The 24,041-nt window shown below is 41.3% G+C and overlaps 1 protein-coding gene across 5 annotated transcripts in view; it reads right to left on the bottom strand.

The window, feature by feature from the left end:
• The window catches only part of Dennd4a (DENN domain containing 4A), a 115,050-nt gene extending 97,979 nt beyond the window's left edge, over positions 1–17,071 (bottom strand). For 4 of the 5 annotated variants that reach the window (XM_042687404.1, XM_042687408.1, XM_042687407.1 and 1 more), the window contains exon 1: positions 16,924–17,070. The gene's annotated coding sequence lies outside the window, so the exon portion shown is untranslated. Of the gene's footprint in view, positions 1–16,923 lie in introns of all 5 variants that reach the window. The other variant, XM_042687406.1, reaches the window with a different exon arrangement.
• Positions 17,072–24,041: the final 6,970 nt, after the last annotated feature.

The following is a 24,041-nucleotide window of genomic DNA, read 5'->3' as shown; positions in this document are numbered from 1 at the left end:
AGTTTATTGGGGTTAGAATCTCATGGACTTTGCTGCTGGAGCTGGCTTCAAACTTCAATCCTCAGATCTCAGCCTCCTGAGTAGCTATGATTATAGGTGTGAGCCATCATGCCCTCCACAAAATTTTTAAAGTAATATAGTAATTACCTAAAACTGATTGTATCAACTAATTATATTTTAGCAAAATCATCTCAGGGAAACATTTTTTTTAGTTGACTCTCACAGAATCTATAAATAGCATAGTGGTTACCACAGGCTACAGAAAATAGGAAAGAGGGAGGAAAGGAGAAAAGCTGGTTCACAAATGCCAAATTACAGCCAAAGAGAAGAAATGAGTCGATGTATTATTGCACAGTAGTGCTTGCAGATAATGATGGTATATGGTGTGTAATATGGTAGATTATGTGTAATTTCATTTTAATTTTATTTTTTTTGCCAGACCTGGTGCTTAAACTCAGGGCCTGGTCTCTATCCTGAGCTTCTTTTGCTCTAGGTTAGCAGTCTACCACTTGAGCCACAGTGCCACTTCTGGCTTTTTCTGTGTATGTGGCACACTGAGGAATTGAACCCAAGGCTTCATGCATATTAGGCAAGCACTCTACCACTAATTCACATTCCTAGCCATGATATATATATTTTTAAATGTCTATATAACATTCTCTCCATTCCAGTTTTAATTTTTCCATCTTAGCATCTTCCAAACATACCATGTACTTTATTCATTTGTTTCTTTCTCTCGACATGCAAATTCCACGAGAGTAGTATTTTTCTGTTTTATTCACTGTTGTGTAAACAGCACATAGAACAGCATTTGGTGAATAGTATATGGTCAATATTTATTGAATGAATGATGAACAGAGCTATCCTAAAAGATTAATTTTTAAATGTGGCAGATATGGCTGAATACTATATAGCAAAAAAGGCTTGGGTTGTGGCTAAAATGATAGGGAAGCAATGAAACAGCTAGAAAACACTGAAACATAAATTCTTTAAATTGAATGTTGAATGAAAATAGTAAAGGAACATAAGGTATCTGCAGCAAAATAGCATTTATCGAATATATTAAAATGAGTAGCTACGAAGGAAAGGGAACAGGAGTGAAAATGAGGAACTGAGAGGCATAAAATGTAATTAAAGCTAGTTCCAAATGGGCCAATAATAGTAGATGATAAAATGAGAACTATGATTAAATTAATTGCCTATATCTAAGATCCTCTCTTCCTCCCAAAGACATATTTAATCACTGGTTTTAGTAAAGCTCAAACTAGCATAAAGTTGAGAACATTCTTTTCGATAAAATGTTAGAATGAAAGACAGTCCAACTGGAATGCGCTAGAGACAAAATGGGAGGTGAGGAAATATAAATAATACTTAGGAGGAATTTTGATAAGAAAGGTAACTGGAATGGTATTGGTAGAAGATATGGAATCAATAGACAGCTTTCCCAAAACAATGAGTGAAATTAAAGGATGTACACCAATAGCAGACATTCAGTAAAGAGAGTTGAGAATAAAGGAGAGAAAGAGACTGTAAAAGCAAAAGCCTTGAAAAGCTTAAAGGTATGAAGCCGGGTTCACACCTGTACTCAGGAGGCTGAGATCTGAGGATCATGGTTCAAAGCCAGACCAGGCAGGAAAGTCCTTGAGACTCTTATCTCCAATAAACCTATCAGAAAACCGAAGTGGCGCTGTGGCGCAAGTGGTAGAGCACTTGCCTTGAGCTGAAGAGCGCAGGGATGGCGCCCAACCCCAGAGTTCAAGCCCCACAACCGACCAAAAAAAGAAAAAAGGAAAATCAAAGAAAAGCTTGAAGGGATGGTCCTTTTTCTTAGAGGCAAGGACTTAATTCCTTATAAAATAATAATAATAATAATAACAACAACCTACCCACAATACATTTCTGAATTTACATCTTTATGAACATGCAGAATTTGGTGCTGTGAGTCTTAACTTTCTTTGGGTCATGAAACTCTGTCACAATCTGATTCATGCTAGGTATTCTTTCTTCTAAAATATGTATACAAATATATACAAATATTTAGATAAAACTTTGCACACAACTTGAGCAATTCACTTGCCATGCTCTTAAAAGCTAGTCCACACTAAGGTGGGGTTGTTGGGTTTTTGTTTTGTTTTTAGTATAATACATAAAGAGAAAGAATAGTACTCCAAGAATTCTCACAAAGTGAACATAACTTCCCTGCTCAGGAAGCCAGTATTACTAGTACTACAAGACCCATACACAAACAACCCAACATTTTCAAAGAGAACTTCTCTAAATTCTAAGTGAAACATGGAGACTCTCACTTATTATTTTTGTTTTTACTTTTTGCAGTTTGCAAAGTTTTGAGACTTACCCATACTCATACACTCAATATTCATAGAATGTTAATTTCCAATGCTATATAGTCTTTCATTTAAAAAATGACCATTTTAAATCTTACGCAACTTAGTTATCCATTCTATTGTTGATAAACATTTGGCTTATTTCCAATGTTATGCTACTATAAAGTGACTGTAACATGTGTACAAATTATATATCTTTTGACACATAAATGTACATGATCAAAAATACCTAAGAATAACCCTACAAACATGTCAATTTCCCAAAACGGTGTAATAATATCTTATACTTGATAGGTAAGATGGCTTAGAAATAAATTTTTTTTTAAAAAATTAGTAAGTAAAAATATCCTTCTATCCAAGCACCAATGGCTCACACCTATAATCCTAGCTAATCAGGCAGCTGCAATCTGAGAATTTAGGGAAAACAAATCTGAGACACTCTTACCTAATTAACCAGCAAGACATCAGAAGTAGAGGTGTGGCTCAAGTGGTAGAGTGATAGCCCTGAGTCGAAAAAGCTAAGTAAGACTGTGAGACCTTGAGCTCAAACCTCCATACTTGCATGCATGCACACACAACACACATACAAAACTCCTTTGAGTTCTCTAAAAACATTGGTTTGGGGGGAAAACAATGGAGGGGGTAACAATGTTCAAGAGGAAGTATACTCATTACCTCACTCATGTAACTGTAACCCTCTGTATAGTAGCTTTACAATAAAATAAAATTTTAAAATAAAATAAAATAAAATAAAAACATTGGTTTGCCATTTCTGTTTTTATTCATTGATGATCACAACTATATAATAACTAAAAACGTAGTTTTGGCTATATTCAAATCCTAGTTCCACCCACTGTTAGGCTATTAGATAATCAAATAAGCCTGTGTCCAGGTACTGTAAACAGGGTATCAGAAAGCTTTAATTTTAAGGAACATGATTTAAAGAATTAGGCTGAGAATGTAGCTTAGTAGAGTATTTGCCTAGCATGCATGAAGCACTGGGTTCCGTTCCTCAGTACCACATAAACAGAAAAAGCCAGAAGTGGCACTGTGGCTCAAGTGATGGAGTGGTAGCCTTGAACTAAAGAAGCTCATGGACAGTGCCAGGCCCTGAGTTCAAGCCCCAGGACTGGCAAAAAAAAAAAAAAATTAAATAGTAAGGTACACATTTTTGAAACCTGTATCTGCTGATTTTGCTTATTTTTATTGCCAGGTGCCAGTGGCTCAGGCCTGTAATTCTAGCTAATCAGGAGGGCTGATATCTGAGGATCATGGTTCAAAGCAAGCCTGGGCAGGAACGTCTGGGAGACTCTCATCTCCAATTAACCACCAGAAAACTGGAAATGGCGCTATGGTTCAAGAGGTAGAGCACTAGCCTTGAGCTGAAGAGCTGAGGGACAGTGCCCAGGCCAAGACTTCAAGCCCCACTAGCCTTGTGCTGAAGAGCTGAGGGACAGTGCCCAGGCCAAGACTTCAAGCCCCACGACCGACCAAAAAGAAGTTTACTGTGTCAATTTTTTTTTTTAGTGCCTAGCAAATGAACTAGCTCCTTCCTTATCTTTAGAGAATCTAACACACATGTGTTTAGAAAGACTTGGATCCTAAGAACCAATTACAGAAGCTAAAACAGGTACTTGCTCATTTGGGACCAGGCACATCGACTAATGAATTAAACGCATTCACAGAGAATTGGAATCTTAGCACTAAAGTTGTAAAGACAGTTTAAAATTCATGCCTAGGACCATTTCCAACAAGAAACTGGCAGTCTGCCCAAAAGGGGCTTCATCATAACTTGACCATGCTGCAACTATGATCATGGACTTTCACCATCTAAAACTGAGCAAAATCAATTTTCTGTTATTTATAAGCAAACAACTAAAAAGCCAACTCATTCATAGGTCAGTGAGATGCAGTCCCCAGTGGCAATATTCCAACAATAGCATCATCCAGTGGCATCAATGGAGTCTTAAGCAGGAAAAAGATAACCAATAAGGCTATAGCTATTTACTCTGACCAAGGTCTAGCCATGAGTTTTGTTTCTGAGTCTGCTTTTCCAGTCTTCTTCCATAAGCTAACTAATATTCTCCCAATAAATTCATTGTCTTTTGCATCAAATAACCAGTTTACTGTTGTCTGCAATGAAAAATCCTAAAGTGGTACCCCTATCATGTCTTGGGCTCTGCAGCAGGCAATGGCAATGAAGACAAAAAGGCATGACTCTGCCTTACAGGAAAAGACAAGTCAGACAAATGAATTCAGCACAGTTGAATATACTTCAAAGCTGGAGAAGCATATTTCAAGGATTGACAAGAAAAAAAAAAGTAGACTCACTTGTAGAAGGGCAGAAACAGTCATGATTTGCCACCTTGGTGACAATGGTGGCATTTTTGAGTTTGCTATAAAAAAAATGAACTTCATGTTTGAAACACAGACAGACATTTTCTTTCACTACCACCATGCTGGCTCCAAATGCTTCCCTTCTCTTCTCACTTTGTTTCTAAGAATAGTCAACCTGGACTTCTGTGGGAGAGGTTGTTTGTTTTGTTTTATGCTTAGTTATTTGTGATGGGGTAGAGTCGGAATCATGAATGAGTGGATAAAGGAACTGAAAAGAGAAGTAAATGTGTCAGTCAAGTGATCAGAGTAGTGAAGCTCAAAGCACACTGCCAATTGTCTATATAAATTTCACTTAAGAGCAGGGAAAAATAATTATGTAAAATAGTTTTAATGGGTTAGGTATGGTGATTCACACTTATAATTCCAGTACTGGGAGAAAGTCAAGATTTCAAGTTCTAGGCTGCCATAACTACAAAGTAAGATTGTCCCAAAAGATAAAAAAGGGAAAAGGGTGGAGGACCTGCTGGCTACATAAGCACAAGGAACTAGTATACCCTCCCCCCCACATCTATAACATGTACACATAGGGTTTTTTTTTTCCCTCTAAAATTACAGAACTGCAGCATTAATATAAACTATTTTAGAACTCAGCCTTTAAAATTATGTTAGACTAGCTGGGCACAGGTGGCTCATGCCTGTAATCCTAGCTACTAAGGAGGCTGAGATCTGAGGATCAAGGTTCAAAGCCAGCCCAGACAGGAAAGTCAGTGAGACTCTTCTCTCCAATAAACCACTCAGAAAGCCGCAAGTGGAGCTGTGATTCAAGTGGTAGAGTGCTAGCTTTGAGCTGAAGAGCTAAGGGACAGTGCCCAGCCCCAGAGTTCAAGCCCCATGACCGACAAAAAAAAAAAAAAAGTTAGACTAATATTGTGTGTTTTTACTGTTTGCTTGCGTTTATATGAGAGTTTTTTTGTTTTTGTTTTGTCAGTTGTGGGGCCTGAACTCTGGGCCTGGGCACTGTCCTTCAGCTCTTCAGCTCGAGGCTATTACTCTACCTCGAGCCATAGTGCCACTTCCAGCTTTTTCTGCTTATGTGTTGCTGAGGAATTGAACCCAGGGCCTCATATATTCAAGGCAAGCACTCTACTGCTGAGCCACCTTCCTAGTCCCTATATGAAAGTTTTATAAGCTCTACCCTTTTCAGTCATTCATTACATGAGGATCTGTGCTTAAAAAGAAAAAATCACAACCTCAACTAAAGTCTTGATAAAGAAGTCTCTAGAAGCAAGTGATTAATGGCAACTCATTCCCAAAAGTAATATCAAAGTTAGAGAATAAATGAGTTGGGAATTTTAAAGTCTGTATTTTGAATAAAGCAGTACTTATTACCCTGTGAAGGTCAGATTTAAAAAAAAAAAGTTTTGATTTATTTCAATAACATGAATGTTGTGAAAAATTCACTTAATACCTTTATACAACTCTAGGCTACCTTTGCAAATTCAAATTCAGTCCCTCTTATCAAAATACCTACTCCTATTCAAATGGCCAACTCCAGGGAAATACTTGAGAGCTGTTTTTGGAAAGTTCCCCACTCCTATCCCCAAGAGAGATTGCTATTCTCTCTGCTTCAAGAGTATCCTACACATACTCTAACATAATTGTCACAGTAATGTTGTAATTATTTCTTTGGACATCTATTCTTCTGAACATCTACCTTTGAGAATAGGAAATGTTATAATTCTATCTTTATAAATACGTGGTTTAATACAGTTCATGGCAGAGAATAGGCAGTCAGTTAATGTTTGCTAAATAAATAACAGTTTGCCAGGGAGGGCTAGAGAGAGGTGCAAACCTGTCATTTCAACCCTTGAGAGGCAGACAGGAAGACTTCAAGTTCCAAGGCTAGCCTGTTCAGCAAGATTCTACCTCAAAGATTTTTTTTTCTTTTTTTTTTGGTCCGGTTGTGGGGCCTAAACTCTGGACCTGGGCGCTGTCCCTCAGCTCTTCAGCTCAAGGCTAGCGCTCTACCACTTGAGCCACAGTGCCACTTCCGGCTTTTTTTTCTTTTTGCTTATGTGGTGCTGAGGAATCGAACCCAGGGCCTCATGCATGCAAGGCAAGCACTCTACCACTGAGACCCTTTCCCGGCCCAACCTCAAAGATTTTTTAAGTGTTATTAATACAATATTAAAGAAAGTATAATCAGAGTTGGAGGTACCAATGAGCATAAAGCATCAGATTGTGAGTTCAAGTCCTGGACTCCAATGGGGAAAAAAAGACGATATAATCAACATATATTATTCATAAAATAATATTGCTCAAATGTCTGTGTTCTGTGTGTGCAGTTCCGTGTGAAGAAGCTAAAAATTACCTCTATTAGGTTTTGTGTGTTCTTTCTGTTGTTGTTGTTGGTCATGGGGCTTGAACTCTAGGCCTGGGCATGCTGTCCCTCAGCTCTTCAGCTCAAGGCAAGCGCTCTACCAGTTGAGCTACAGTGTCATTTCCGGTTTTCTCAGTGGTTTATTGGTGATAAGAATCTCACAGATTTTCCTGCCCAGGCTGGCTTGTGAACTGCGATCTTCAGATCTCAGCCTCCTTAGTAGCTAGGATTACAGGCATGAAACACCGGCGCCTGACCCTCATTAGTTTTTACTTTCACAATAATCACCTATAGATTGGGAACGAAATAATTTAAATTCGTTGCTTTATACAATGTTAGTGAGAGATCTTTTTCATTTAAAAAAAAATCATTGTCCAGTGTCCTTTTTGTAATTGCCACTTTTTAGAATATCTATTCGCATACATCATGTCCTCAGGAAGCTAGCTATGTGTCCTGTATCTACTCCTCTCCCACAAAAACAGAGAATCATGTTCTATGAAACCTTAGTTTCATCAGCCACAGCTGACTGTACCAGACAGATATTTGCCTCAAATTGGATCTCCTCCCAGGGGCTTAGAATGAGATCACATAACCATGAGCCAACATATAAATTTAAGAGTTTTAGACATTCAGCCAGGTGTGGTGACTCATTCCTGTAAACTCAACTGCTCAGGAGGCAGAGGTAGAAGGATCACAAGTTTGAGGGCAGCCTGAGCAAAGACAGTACTGAGACTGTCTCAAATACAAAACAGAAGGGGATGGGTAAACTTTGGATAGATGGGGGGGAAGAATGATGGAGGGGGTGACATTGATCAAGAAGCACTGCATACATTGTACATAAATTGCCATGGTGAACTGAAACCCCTTTGTGCAACTATTTAAAGATTAAAAAATAAATTAAGCTAAAACAAAACAAAAAAAAAAACACAAAAAAACAGTGCAGCTCAAATGGTGAAGAGGTTTGTTTGCCTAGCATGTACAAGGCCCTGGGTTCAATCCCAGCAATAAGGGGCATAGGGGGTGGAGATATAGTGAGCCATGCACAGTGGTAAAAGACAAAGAAAAATCAAGTGAACAGTAGTAAGAATCAGAAAAATCATAGTGTCCCTGAGGGCTTATGATGTAGCTAGAAAGAACCTGGGTTCAATCCCTAGTGCTGCAAACAAAAACAACCCAAGCTGGAAGGTGGCTTGCCCTTATAATTCTAGCTACTCAGGAGACCAATATCTGAGGATCATGGTTCAAATCTAGTCCAGGCAGAAAAGTGTCCAATTAACCAGCAAAATGCCAGACTAAAGGTATGGCTCAGATGGTTTTAGATATGCCCAAGAAAGTTGAACAAGAGCATAAGACCATAGTATTAGCCCTGGCACTGACACACATATAAAAAAGCACTTTTGTTAACACTCTACATCCTGAACATCACTCTGCATCCTTAGTCTCCCCATATCATGACCTCAGAAAGAAAACAGGGTTACTGAAAAGTTTTCTTCCTGATACCACTGCCTTATACAGTGTTTGACTACGTTTCTATCATTAGTTATTATGAAATATTCAATATCCTAATCCTTGATTCCCTTTTGTGAATAAGCCCCATGCTTAATAAGCCCCACGGCACATGTCTGAAGGCCCAGCTATGTGGCAAGTGGAGATCAGGAGGATGGTGGTTTGAGGCAAAGCCAGCCTAAGCCAAAAAATTAGGAAGACCCTCATCTCAACAAAAAAGCCAAGCAGTACATGCCTGTAATCCCAGTTTTACAGGAAGCATAGGCAGGAGAACAGAAATTGGAGGTCAATCCCAGGCAAAAAGTGGGAGCTCCTATCTAAAAAACATAACTAAAGCATAAAAGGGCTAGAGACATGGCTCAAGTGCTGGAGTATCTGCCTAGTAAACAAAAGGCTCTGAATTTAAACCCTAGTTGAAAAAAAAAAACAAACCTTTAAAACGCTTTACAAAATAGAAGCATCACAACCAGATTTAAGGTGATCCTGATTAGTAGTAATTAAAGGGATACTTAAAATAGCTGTTAGGCTAGGCGCTGGTGGCTCATGCCTGTAATCTTAGGAGGCTGAGAGCTGAAGACCTCTGTTCTGAGCCAGCCTGGCAGGAAAGTACAAAAAGCACCGAAAAAAGGCAGAAGTGGAGCTGTGGCTCAAGTGGTAAAGTGCTAGTCTTGAGCATCAAAGCTCAGGCATAGTACCCGGCTTTGAGTTCAAGCCCCAGGATTGGCACAAAAACAAACAAAAAAACTTAGTTAACAGAATAAAGGCTATGAAGGAAAAAAATGGACCAAATGCATAATTAGGGAATTTCAATAGAGAAACAAAAATGACAACAAGAATAAAATTGATGTACTAGGAATTTTTAAAAAATGATTTTAAAAAACTGCATCCAAACTAATATCTTCATTCTTTAATACTCATCAACCACAACAGTTCAAACAATATCCATTAAGTCCAACTTCAATATAAGTAAAATACTATTACAGGGCTGGGATGTAGTACTTGTCCACCAGGCACAAGGCCCCAGGTTTGATTCCCAACACCACAAAAGACCAATAAATAAGAATGAAGCTGGGTGCTGGTGGCTCACACCTGTGATCTTAGCTCCTCAAGAGGCTAAGATGTTAGGATCGTGATTCAAAGCCAGCCTGGTCAGGACAGTCTGCGTGTGAGACTCTTATCTCCAATTAGTCACTAAAAGGCTAAAAAGTGGGCTATGATTCAAGTGATAGAGGGCTAGCCTTGAATGAAAAACTCAGGGACAGAAACCAGGCCCTAAAATTCAAGTCCCAGGACTGGCATGCACATATGTGTGCACACACACACACACACACACACACACAAGTAAAACACTATTACAAATATCTAGTATTCAGGGAAAAAGTGAAAGGTTAAGGTACAGGCCTTATTTAAATAATTTTTAAAGAAAAATAATAACACTATAATTTGAACTATGGAAGGTGAGGTACAACTTTTCTGTTGATAATAGCCAGTCCTATGGAATAAGCCAAACTATCATATAGTTCTTCTCCATCTATTTGTATCTATTTCTCTTAAAAACATAATACTTCAACATCCTCAACTAAAATATTTAGTGCTAAGATGCATTTCCCAGTAGTGTAGTCATTATACAGCATTAACAAGACTGATATATTAATTAGATTTTCCATTTTTCTTTTATTTTGGTTAATAAGGAAAAGTTACCTTTGGCAATTCACACTTTAAAAACTGTAATAAATTCAGAGATAAAAATAAACAGTAATATCAAATATTCCAACATTATATAGACTTCTGGCATTCAGAACAAAATGAGAAATGTTAAATCTATGGTAAAAGGGAAAGTTTAGGAAAACTAAACTGCAAGGTTTAGGAAAATTAAACTACCAAAAAAATCACTTTGGGAAAACAAGTCTCACACAGAAATTGATCATTTTTAATGACATTGCTGCTAGAAATTACTTACTGAAATTACATTTGATCAAGACTGCCTAATATTCTGAGTATTCATTTAAAATCAGATAGTGAGGGAATATTGTGCTCAGAGGTAACTGGAACATTTTACAATTTTCTCATTCTGCTTCCTGTTTATCCCTTCTCTACAACATGCTTCAGTTCATTTCCTCTTCCCCCCACTCCCACTCCCCAAAATACAACCCCTCATGCCTTCATCCATCCCAGGAAAGGCTGGTTAAACACTACAGCACAGACTAAATGAAGCTTAAGATATTCCTAGAGTCCCAGCAGTATTACAAGTAACTAAACTATGCTGGGCTTTAAATAAGCAACTAATTATTTAGTATAATTGAGAAAGACTAATTATCATTAATGTTAATTTCAAATGTGGGTCAAGATGCCAAATGTTGGAGCTACTAGAAAGAAAAGACTAATGGCCAATTTGCCATGACATTATCAAAAACAACAAATGCAGAACCTGGTGCCAGTGTATGACATCTGTAATCCTAGCTGCTTAGGAGGCTGAGATCTAAGGATCATGATTCAAAGCCAGCCCAGGCAGAAAAGTCCATGAGACTCTTCTCTCCAATAAACCACAAGTAAGGCAAAAAATGGAGCTGTGTTCAAGTGGTAGAGTGCTAGCCTTGAGCAAAAAACTTAGGGATAGCACTGGGGCCCAGAATTCAAGCTTCAGGATCAGCACCAACAATTAGAAATACAGCCAGGTGCTGGTGGCTCACACCTGTAATCCTAGCTAATTACAAGGATGAGATCTGAAGGTCTCAGTTCTTTTTCTCTATCTTGCAGAGCTGAGAACCAAACTCAGGGCTTTGCACTTGTTTGGCAAGTGTCTTCCAATGAGCTAAATTCCCAACCCCAGGATCAATTCTAAGACAGCCTGGGCACCAAATCCAAGAGACTCATCTCTAATTATCCACCAAAAATGCCAGTAATGGAGCTGTGGCTTAAGTGGTAGGGCTCTAGCCTTGAGCAAAAAAACAAGGGACAATGCCCAGGCCCTGCATATAATAAACCCTGCTCTACTTGGTATGGTCGTTTCTCATGGAGGTACAAGGTTAACTTTTTTTGGGGGGGGGAAGGGGGGGGTTGTGTGTGTGTGCCAGCCTTGGGGCTTGAACTCAGGGCCTCCGCACTGACAATGAGCTTTTCTGCTCAAAGCTAGCACTCTACTAATTAAGCCACAGCTTTTTTTGTGGTTAACTGGAGAGAAGAGCCTCATGGACTTTCCTGCCTGGGCTGGCTTTGAATCATGTGATCTTCAGAGCTCAGCTTCCAGCTAGGATTACAGCCACCAGCACCCAGCCAAGGTTAACCTTAAATTATAATACATGTATAATATGATTGAACAAAAAAGTAAATGTCAGATAATAAGACCTATGCCCCTCATTTTTCAAAATGGAGGTATGGGTAAGAAAGAGGATAAAACTAGAAGAAATTAGATGGGAGGGGGTAGCTCAGTAGTAGAGCATCTACCCAGAAAGCATGAAAACCTTGCGTTCAAGGTTCAAACTCCAGTACCACCAAAAAAAAAAAAGAAAAAGAAAAAGAACCATGTGATCCTGAACTAGAGTCTAAGACATCAGCATAACTCATATTCAGTTTCATACAGACACAAATAAGTATGTTGTGGTACATAGCTATAGCTGCAGCTCAGGGGGGATAAGATATGTATTTTTAATTTTTTAATTGTTATTATAAAGGTGATGTACAGAGGGGTTACAGTTATATGTCAGATAATGAGTACATTTTTTTTTTGGACAATGTCACCCCTTCCCTTGCTCTCTCTCAGTTTTTCCCTTCTGTCCCCCCCCCACAAGTTGTACAGTTCATTTTCAATATAGAATCTACTGAGTATCACTGCTGCATTTGTTCACCCTTTGTCCCTCCATTTCTGTCCCCCTTTTCCTTCCCAAAACCAAAGAAAACAACAACAACAACAAAGAAAAATCCTCGTTTCACCAGGCAAGGTGAAACAAGAAAGTCCAGTACTCTGTGAATCCAGAGTTAGACCCACCTGGGCTACATAATAATACCCTGAGTCAAAAAAAAAAAAAAAAACAGAAAAGCATAAATAATTATCATTCACAAACAATGTTGACATCCAAGCATAGTGGCATATACCTGTAATATCAACACTCAGGAGGAGGCAAGTTCAAGGCCATCCTGAGCTACACAGCAAGAGCTTGTCTCAAACAAAACAAAAAAACCTGCCACAAAAAGAAAATGAAGGCTAGGTGCCAGTAGCTCACACCTGTAATCTTACCAACTCAGGAGGCTAAGATCTGAGGATCACAGTTCAAAGCCAGCCCAGGCCAAAAAGTCCCTGAGACACATCTCAAAGTAATCACCAAAAAAAGCTAGAAATGGAACTGTAGCTCAAGTGGTAAGAGTGCTATGCTAGCATTAAGCAAAAAAGTTCAGGGACAGTGGCCAGGCCCAAGTTCAAGCCTCAGGACAGGCATGCACACACATAAAAAAGAAATTTAAGTTGAAGTGTATTTAAAATAAAAACAGCCAAACTGTGTGTATATACATAATACATATACTCCATGTAATATACAGTTTATATGTAAATACATATGTATGTTGTAACATACATACGGAAAATTAATTTTACATAGATCAAGGTATATTGTATGCATATGTGGACGTGTCAAAATATAACCCCCTTGCAAAAAAGGTAAAAGAGAAAAGAGGGAGGGAGACAGGTTTTAGCAAAGTATACCAGAAAGAGTATCTCTTACGTACTATACACTTAACTCATTTTGATGACTCATTATTGATAGTGAAAATAAAGTATAGTCCTAACAGAAAAATGCCAATGATACTTTTCTTTGTTTCTTTTGTGATAATCTTTCTCTTTGTGATTTTTAACAAAAGGAACTCAGGAAGGGCCACACATTTTTTAAAATAGCAATAACAGCCATAGATATATATACATAGATATACATAGATATAGTTTTTTTTAATTCCCTAGCCTATAATCATTTGATAGTCCAAAATTTTTTTGAAAATTTCTTGTAACTCAAAACATGTTTTCCCACTAAGAGAGTTACAAGAAAAAGATAGTTGAGTATTTAGCAGTAGAAGTGGAAAGGTAAAGTACACATTGTACGATGATGGCTCACAAAGGAGAAAAAAACATTCTTAGGCAGTTTGAGGACAGAAATCATGTCTCATTCACCATTGTATCCTCAGTAACTAGCAAAATATTGGCTACAGTTTAGTGACTGATGAAGTAATAAGTGGAGTCGGGAGAGAAAGCCCATCAATAGGTGGCACTGTCAACACAGAACAGTTTAGTACAGACCGCAAATAAGGGGTTGGAAAGAAGCAATGTGCACTGATGCAAAATATCTATACACGAGCTGGCAATCAGGAGGATGCCTTCCCTCAAATTGCCAGCTGCTATTCTTATTGCACAGAGCAAATATGCACCATATTGAGTTGGGTTTGCTTTAACAATGATCTGTAAGGTAGCTTACTTGCTGCAGCAATGGTTATTTGGATTTTCAGGGTTTTTTTTTTTTTCTCATATAACCATTAGAAGTTTTTAAACATCATTTATATAAGAAAAATAATTGAACTGGGTCTGGTGGCATGTACCTATATTAAGCAGCACTGGGGCTAGCCTGGGCTCCATAACAAGACCCCATCTCAATTTTTTTCACTATGGTAATAACACATTATATAAATTAATGTCTTCTTAAACGTAAAGTTTCACATTACTCTTTTAGAATTGAAAGTGATAATTATAGAGGACTCCCTTCATCTCATCCTACCAATTCTACTGAATAATAAACAATCAATCTAGAGCATCAAAAAAGCAAACAGACAAATAATAAAGAAAAAATGGATCAACTTTTACTTTGTCACTCTCTTCTACCTCTGGGAGGAAAAGGAAAAGTCCTCACAGATAAGTCTCCAACATCAGAGAAAGCAAGAATAGCAGGCCCATTTTCCTGCTACAGCCACTTAGGTTTTCTACATACAAGAAGAAGTCACGATCATAAATAAGAACAGCATAGAATTTTATTAATAATTATCTCTATCTGTATCAATGCTTATGAAAGCTAGATTTCCATGGTTAAGTAGAATACAAATACATTTTTACTATAATGCTATAATTTTATTATGCTTTGTACAAATGAATAGAATGCACTCTGTCCTTTTCTTCTTATAGCTTCCAGTCACACTAAGAATTACTCAAGTTACTCCAGGAACTTAAGAATCAATAACTATTTAAACTAGTTGTAGTTTCATGTGTTAAAGTTCAAAACAAATCAGTACCAGCTTCCAGGTCCTCATGAAATTTGCATAGCTTCACTAAATTTCAGAAGTGTAAACTTGTGTACAAAGGTTTAAAATTCAGGCCAAAATTTACTATCTGAGCCACACCTTGAACCCTAAAATTTACTCTTTTGTTCCCAAGATTGAGTTGGTGTCAAGATCAATTAACATCCCTAACAAGCAAATTCTTATAAACTTCCACAGTGAAATAGGTTTGTGTCTATTATTCAGAAAAAGAAAATTATGTAACACATATCATATATACATATATACGTTTATGGACATAGACATACAATTATGATGATATATATTATTCTGGACTCCTACTGAGAGCTATGGCTCAAAGGGAAATTATAGAAATGAAGTCGAAGTTGCCCAAAATGTTTATTTCTCTCTCAAACAAAACAAAGTTACCATGTAAGAAGCCAAATACAATCTTTTATTGTAAGTTCAATCAGGGTTCAAACAGCTCAGAAATTCTGAATCGCAGAAGCTGACTCCTAGATCTACCATAAACTCAAAACTTGCTCAAGAATTCTTCCTTATTACCCAATCTTGGGTCCCCCACCACCACACACAGAGACTACTTTTTATGATAATCTCTGATATACTACAGTAGATTAGTGTAACCAGGGCTATGGTGTTTACAGGTGTCTCCAACCTCCTTTCCCCAAGGAAAAGACCAGGCAGAACAGGGGAAGGCAGAGAAGAAAATGAAACCACATGCATACCAAATAACAGCTTGTGATTGAAAGACTGCTTCTTTCCCATTTGGGCCATTCCTTTCATTAACACGCATTAATCCATTTTTAAAGAATACCATATTCACAGAGCAAATACAATTTCTGCCCTCACAAGTCTCTGGGTAGCTGACACGCGTTTTCTCCTCAAATAAATACATGCCTGTTGACGGATGCATTTGCAAACAAGAATATAACTGTCCTATCACACACACACACACACACACACACACACACACACACACACACACACACACACACACACACACACACACACACACACACACACACACACACACACACACACACACACACCCTCTCTCTAAGGCTCCAGAGGAGTGAGCAAGCATACGTCTGAATTAAAAGCACACTGGAATAACCACCGTCACTACCACCACCACAACACAGATCTTCCAGCACGTCTGTCATTTATAATAAGCACGATGCTGATGAAAAGCTGTCGCTGAGACTGAACATTTTTTTGAGGGGAGGGAGGGGGGATCACAAACGTTTAAAAAAAAAAATTTCGGCCTTTTCCTCCCTCTCCCATCCCCCCCCCCCCCGAAATCGATAAACTTCCAAAGGGGCATGGTGGTAACCTAGAATTGTCACCCGCCCTTTCCCCTTCCTTCCCTCCCCGCCGCCGCCCCCCCCTCCTATAAAAATTAATTAATTAATTAAACAGTGGCCAACTTGGACCCGGGCCCAGCTCACGCGGAACCGGCCACCCGGGCCAGGGAAAGGCTGGGAGGAAAAGCGGGCGCCGGGTTCCTGGGTTACCCCACAAGCTCCTGCCCACCTACCCATCATCACCACCACCACCACCACCACCACGGTCCCACCTTCCGCCCCCTCCACCCGCTCCCCCCCCCTCCGACACCCCCTTTCCCCAAGCAGGTGGGATTCCGGGAAAGCACCTCCGACTTACGTAACGGGCTTGTCAAAAAAATAAAACCCCAATCCCAGCTCCGGGAGCTGCCCCGGCCCGCCCGCGCCCCCCACCCCCGAACAACCACAGCCCCAGGCCCACGCGAATAATAATAATAATAATAATAATAATAACCTGCCTGGAAAATACCCGAGTCTTCCCCCCCACACACCCCCCCGCTCCGCCCGCCGCCACACGCAGACGCGCGCGTCCCGCGCCCCGGCCCCGCCGCCGCGCCAGCCCGGGGCGCGCCGAGCCCCGGGAGGGAGGGAGGGAAGGAGGGAGGGAGGGAGGTCGCGGCCGCCCGCGCCGCCCCCACCCCCGCGCCCCTCTCTCCGCCCCGGCTGTCAGCGCTCACCACTCGCGGCGGTGACAGCTCCGCACGCCGCGGCGGGCAGCCCGCGCCGTCGCCTGCCCCGTACTCACCTCGCGGCCGGGGAGGGCCCCCCCGGGGCCGAGCGCGGAGAGCGCCGCCGGGTGCCTCCCGCGCGACGGCGGGACACGAGGGGGGTGGAATGCCGCGGCGCTCCGAGCCTCTGCTTAGCTCATCCCCCACCCCTCCCCACCCCGCAAACCCGGCGCTCCGCCCCGCGCGGAACCTCCGCCCGCCAAGCCCCCAGGCCTGACTTCTCAGTCAGACGGGACTCCCCCGCCCCGCGCGGTCGCCGCTGCCTCCACCTCCTTCGCGAGCCTCAGCGGCAACCACGGGCGCCATCTTGGTAGTGACGGGAAGACAGGGGGCGGAACCCGCGCTTGTGGACACCAATCACCAGCCGAGTCTGACCTGAGGTGGGCGGGGAGAGGGCGGGTTTAGGGAGTGGAGGGACGTCGTAGGGTTCCCAAGCACCGCCCTTCGAATAGGCGTGGCCTGGTGGGTGGGCGGGCCCTGTGCGATGGGCGGGGCCGAGTCGTGCTGGCTGCTGACGCGCAGTGCTTCCCTCTTCGGTGGGGAGATCCCGGGCCCCCTGGCGGGCGTGGGCCGGGCGTTTCGTGCCTTCTGCTTTCCCCCACCCCGAGGCACGAGGATCCAGCGCACGCCAGTTGACCTGGTTTCTTCCTTCCTTGTCCGATTCTCCCGGAGACCTAACCAGGTCTAGCGGGGATCTGACTGAGCTAGCGGCTCCTCTGCCTGGCGTGTTCTGCAGGAACTCCCTCCCCCACCCCCCGGAGTTCGCAGCCCTCCCCTAAGGTTTCTGTTTCAAGATAATTCAGGTAACATGGGGAGTTCAAGGGGGAGGAAGGGGGTCTCTGCAAAGTATGTGGATAAAACACCTATTGTTGACCGCAAGGGTATCCATTACATTGATTTAATTGGATATGGCCTACTTAAACCCGACTGCCTCCACCGTCATGGCTCCGGGCAAGTTGCCTCTGAAAAATGAGGCTAATAAAGGCTGATTACCCCGACAGGGTTATGCTGAGAGTTAAATTCTATAGGATACGCGACTGTGCTTAGCAAAATGCCTAAAAACACTCAATCACTGTTAGATCTTATGCCATGGATAAGTGAATGACCTTACAAATCCCTGCATGCAGGGTGCTGGTGGCCCAAACCTGTAATAATTCTAGGTACTCAGAAGACTGAGATCTGAGGATCATGGTTGCAAAGCCAACCTAGGCAGGAAAGTCTATGAGACTCTTACTTCCGATTAGCCATCAAGAGGCTGAAGTGGAGCTGTGGCTCAAGCACCACTCTTAAATGGAAAAAGTGCTCAGGCCCCAGTACCAGGGCCCACCTGCACACATACACACATAACACACACACAAAAAAAAAAACCTTTGATTTCAATTCCAGCACAAGTATTCATCTTTTTTACCAACCAAGTGTACAATTTTATTTTCTTCATTTCCTTTGTTGTATTCAGTTGAGTTGGTCAACATGTTTTGAAACTCAAGCAGAAGGGGACATGGTGAGAGAACCAGAAAAGATCTATCTTCTTAGCATTGCAGTCCTGTGAACTGCAAATACTTCACATTTGGAGAAGGGAACAGGCTATAAAGCTTATGAAAAGAATTCTGGGATAGCAAATAACAGGATCAAAAGAAAGAAAGAAAAAAACAGAGTGGTCAAAGGTAGGCATATGTGAAGCATAAGCAGGAGCCAGCCAGGCTGGATGGGGATTGATAAGGCAGAAGACAGGGCTATGCGAAGTACCTGGGGTAGGTAGGAGATGGGCTGTTAGAACTGAGTGAAGTCCCATGCTCCTGGAGAAATCATTTTGCATGGAGAAGCCTAGTGTGAGGTTGGCCAAGCAGACAGTTCAGTCTTACAAGGCCTTGAAAAACAGAAGGAAAGTTGGATTTTAGTCTGATTGCAAGGTCAAGCCATTTAAAGGCTTTGAGGAGGGAGCAAGAGAGTTAGGCAACCTAGAGACCAGAGAACTGGATTTAAAGTTAAAAAAAATCTGAAGTTAAGCATCTTCAACACTAAGTTCGCCAAATTATATCTGGCCCTCATTTTCCTTATTGTTAAAAAATGGGCGCATATGTGCATATCAAAGATCAGTGTATAAAGAAAACATTCTCTTCAACTAAAAATTGTTAGGTATTTCAATTTACTGCCAAGCATAATGATTCTCTCCTGTACTAGGAGAAGTAGAAATTTGGAGAATTGTGGGTTGAGGACAGCCTCGGTTTAAAAAAAAAAAAAATTTATTAGACCCCCGTCTTAACAAATAAAAACTGGATATGGTGGTATTTGTTTATCATCCCAGCCAAACAGGAAGCTTAAATAGGGGACTCAAGGTTCAGGCTGATCCTGAGCAAAAGACCCTATATGAAAAATACTGAAACAAGCTGTCTCATACCTATAATTCTAGCTATTAAGGAGTCAGAGATCTGAGGATTAAGGTTCTAAACCAGCCTGGGCAGCAAAGGCCATGAGAATTTTATCTCCAGTTAACCAACAAAAACAAAGGGCTGGGAAGGTGGCTCAGTGGTGGAATGCTTGCCTCACATGCATGAGGCCCTGGGTTCAATTCCTCAGCACCACATAAGCAGAAAAGCCAAAGTAGCGCTGTGGCTCAAGTGATAGATCGCTACCCTTGAGCTGAAGAGCTGAGGGACAGTACCCAGGCCCAGAGATCAGGCCCCACGACGGACACACACACACACACACACACACACACACACATACACGGCAAAAACTATGATTGGATGCCTGGTTCAAGTCATAGAACACCAGTGATGAGTGAAAAATCCAAGTGTGAGCAAGAAGCCCTAAGTTCAAGCCCCAGTACTAGCACAAAAAAGTAATGATAATTACTAAAGCAAAATGTGTTGGGAGTATGGCTCAATTGGTAGAATGCCTACCTAGCAAGCATAAGGCCCTGAGTTCAACTCCCATTACCACTGAAAAAAGGAACTTAAGCCTCTATTTTGAGTGTCATATTAGTACAATGTAAATTGCCTATCAGAGTGGATTTTTAATAAGTTCATTTATTTGGGTTTTTATAAATTGATTGTTAGTGATCTGCTCATGTATGCCAGCCCTTTAACTCATACCACTTGAACTCATAGCCTGACACTAACTTTAAGCTGTTGTGTGTGTGTGTGTGTGTGTGTGTGTGTGTGTGTGTGTATTTTTTTTATTGTAAAGATACTTTTCAGAGGGGGTACAGTTACATGAGTAAGGTAATGAGTGTATTTCCTATCGAGCATTGTTACCTCCTCCTTTGTTTTTCCCCTGCCATCTCTTCTCTCCCCAGTTTTGAGCTTTTTTGCTTAAGGCTAACATTCTACCACTTGAGCCACAGCTCCACTTATGGCTTTTTTGGTGGTTAATTTGAGATAAGAGTCTCACAGACTTTTCTGCCGGGACTGGCTTCAAACCATAATCCTCAGAACTCAGCCTCCTGAGTAGCTAGGAATGAGCCCCCAGCACCCACCTAGTTATTCTATTTTTGTGCAATGTTCTATTTAGAGAAATAAATATAAGTGCATAATTTTATGCATTTTCTAATATAGTTTGTTGACTATGCAGACATGAATTTATTTCACTTTTTTTTTTGGGGGGGGGGGGTCCAGTCGTGGGGCCTGAACCCTGGGCCTGGGCGCTGTCCCTCAGCTCTTCAGCTCAAGGCTAGCGCTCTACCACTTGAGCCACAGCTCCACTTCCAGCTTTTTTCTTTTTGCTTATGTGGTGCTGAGGAATTGAACCCAGGGCCTCAGGCATGCAAGGCAAGCGCTCTACCACTGAACCACCTTCCCAGCCCCTTATTTCACTTTTTATTGGAGTAAAATGCACATGTAAAAATTTCCCAAGGGCTGGAAAGGTGGCTCAGTGGTAGAGGGCTTGTCTTGCATGCATGAGGCCCTGGGTTCGATTCCTCAGCATCACATAAGAAGAAAAAGCCAGAAATGGCGCTGTGGCTCAAGTGGTAAAGCGCTAGCCTTGAGCTGAAGAGCTGAGGGACAGTGCCCAGGCCCAGAGTTCAGGCCCCACAACTAACCAAAAAAAAAAAAAATCCCACTGTAACCATTTTATGGCTACTGTTCAGAGGTGTTATATATGCTCACACTATTGTGAAGTGTGGATGAAAACATGTGTCCCTCTGTAGATATTTTCACCTTCCCAAACAGACACTGGACCCATTAAAAATAACTCCCACCAAGTAATAGCCTGTAGCATGTACCTGTAATCCTGGCTGCTCAGGAAGCTTGAGAAATGAAGGATCAAAATTCAAAACTAGCCTGAGCAGAAAAGTTCTCAAGACTGTCTGGAGGTGTGGCTCAAGTGGAAGATCACCAGTTTTGAACAAAATGAGAGTCTCAGTACTGAATTCAAGCCCCAAAATTGGTAAGACAAAACAAAATCAAACCACACTCTCCTCTATATCTGATGCTAGGCAATTACTACTAAGAAATTAATTATTTTCAGGTGTCTGGTGAGTTTTCCCCCCTCCCTTCAAAAAAGAAACAATGCATAGACTTCATTAATTTTTTTTCTTCAATTGAAGTATTCGATAAGCCATATAAGTTTAGAAACCACTACCCTCCGTGTACATTTTTTAGTTCAGACAGTTTTGTATGATATTAATAAGGAATGCTAATATAAAACCAATAAATTTTTATTACTGAAACACTGTGTTCTATAACTATAAAACATGATCTGTTGTCTGCAATTATATACTCTAAAATAGCTCAGACAATAACCTGCCCTTCTTTTCACAAATTATTCCAAATGCCTGTGTCAGTAATGCCCATTAAGAAGGATTAGTAGCTGGATGCTAGTAGCTCACACCTGTAATCCTAGCTATGCAGGAGGCTGAGTTCTGAGGAAGACTGGAGCCAGAAGTGGAGGTATAGCTCAAGGGGAAGCCGAAAAAGAGTGTGAGGCCCTAAATTAAGCCCCAGTGTGTACACACACACACACACACACACACCCCAGAGCCATTTTAAAAGGCAAGAGGGAAAAGGGGGAAAAATCGCCACATTTCAAATAACCAAGCATTTAAGTAGTTAAAAAGACCAAGGATTTGGCCTTAAAACACCTCCTTATTAACTTTTAAAACCATAATTTGTGCATGTGTTTGTGTGTGTACATGTACGTGTACGTGTACCAGTACTAGGGCTTGAACTCAGGGTCTTGAACTTTCATTTGGCTTATTTTGCTCAAGGCTGGTACTACACCACTTAAGCCACAGCGCTATTTCTGGCCTTTTGGTGGTAAATTGGAGATAAGAGTCTCAGGGACTTTCTAGCCTGAGCTGGCTTTGAACTGAGATCCTCAGATCTCAGCCTCCTAAATTCTACGATTACAGCCTCGAGCTACTGGCATCAGAAAGCACTTTAACTTGGTGCCAGTGGCTCATACCTGTAATCCTAGCTACTCAAGAGGCTGATATCTGAGAATCACGTGAGACTCTTATCTCAAAAACAAAAACAAGGGGCTGGGAAGGTGGCTCAGTGGTAGAGTGCTTGCCTTGCATGTATCAAAGCCTGAGTTCGATTCCTCAGCACCACATAAGCAGAAAAAGCCGGAAGTGATGCTGTGGCTTGAGTGGTAGTGTTAGTCTTGAGCTGAAGAACTGAGGGACAATGCCCAGACCCAGAGTTCAGGCTCCATGACCAACAACCAAAAAAAAAACCCAGAATTATAGCTTGTGACTCATGTAGCAGCATCCAGGTCCTGAGTTCAAGCCCCAGGACTGGCATTTATAAAAAAAGCTTTCCAATTGGGCGCCAGTAGCTCATACCTGTAATCCTAACTACTCAGGAGGCTGAGATCTGAGGTTAAGGGTTCAAAGCCAGCCTGAGCAGGAAAGTCTGTGAGACTCTTATCTCCAATTAACCACCAGAAAACCGGAAATGGCACTGTGGCTCTGGTGGTAGAATGCTAGCCTTGAGCTGAAGGGCTGAGGGACAATTCCCAGGCCCCACAACTGACAAAAAAAAAAAAAAGGCTTTCCTTACAGGCCAATTAGCAACTCTTAGTGTTTCCATTGGACATAGATTTAGACTTTTATTATTTTTTATTATTAATAAAGCTATGAGGTTAGCTCCCTTGTTGTGTTGGCTTGTTGTGTTGAAAATTTTTACCAGGAGCAAAAAGCAGTCTTGGTTGGCAGAATAACTTCCAGCATGGAATTCCAAAAAAAGTTGCAAAAGATGAAGGTTTGAAATATTTTCTCAAATAAAGTTTCTGAGCCAGGCGTGGTAATGCACTCTGTCCTAGCGGAACTCAGGAAGCTGAAGCAGGAAGATCATAAGTCAGAGGTCAGCCTGAGCTACAGATGGCATCTTTTATACCTAGAACTCTAGCTGGCTATTTCTTAGAAGTTATTTTCAAACACTGTGGTTTGAATGATGAATGGAGGAAAACTAGGAAACCAGGAACTATTTACAGCAAGCAGAAACTCAAGCTGTTTTGTAGCCCAGTCCTCTTCCACCTGTTAATTCAAGGCACTTGGATTGCGGTGCCAGGCGATTCCCCAGTCTTGAAATGAAAATCTGGAGCCTTAAGTAGTCTTAGCTTCCTGTGCTGTAAGAGCCTCCTCCTGAGGGCAGACCTTCCACCCAGGATTGGAGAGCTGTTCAAAACTCTTTGGATGTGTCTCAAAACAGAGCACACATTGCCAAATTGCCTTCCTTATGAAGTAGTTAATCCACACACTGAAATTGTATTAGCAATCTTGCTCAAATTAGTCATTTATTTCTTCAAAAGACAGTCTGATGAAAGCCTTTCTGATATTTACTCTCTCTGGCCAACTTGGTAGAAGAAGGAAGAAGAGGAGGAAGAAGAGAAGAGGAGGAGAAGGACGATCAGCAGAGGAAGTGGGGGGGGGAAGAAGAGAAGGAAAAGGGGGCAGGTAAGGAGGAAGAGGATAAGCAGGAGGAGTAGCAGCAGAAGGGGAAGAGAGGAGGAGGAAGACACATCATGTTAGACATGACAGATTCTATGTCCAGTACCTGAGAAGACTAGCCTAGGATATAGGAAGGCTGTGGCAGGCTGAACTAAGCCACTATATTTTCTACCCTTCTGTGCTTTCTGAGGCGTAATCTTTTGACTCAGCACACACACAGGAATTCTTCCATGAGACTCT

This window comes from Dipodomys spectabilis, unplaced genomic scaffold (assembly GCF_019054845.1).
Source record: "Dipodomys spectabilis isolate Male_0828 unplaced genomic scaffold, ASM1905484v1 ptg000108l, whole genome shotgun sequence".
In the NCBI taxonomy this organism is placed as follows: domain Eukaryota; kingdom Metazoa; phylum Chordata; class Mammalia; order Rodentia; family Heteromyidae; genus Dipodomys; species Dipodomys spectabilis.
The sequence above is the reverse complement of the archived record's forward strand: the minus strand, read 5'-3'. Positions and strand labels throughout refer to the sequence as shown.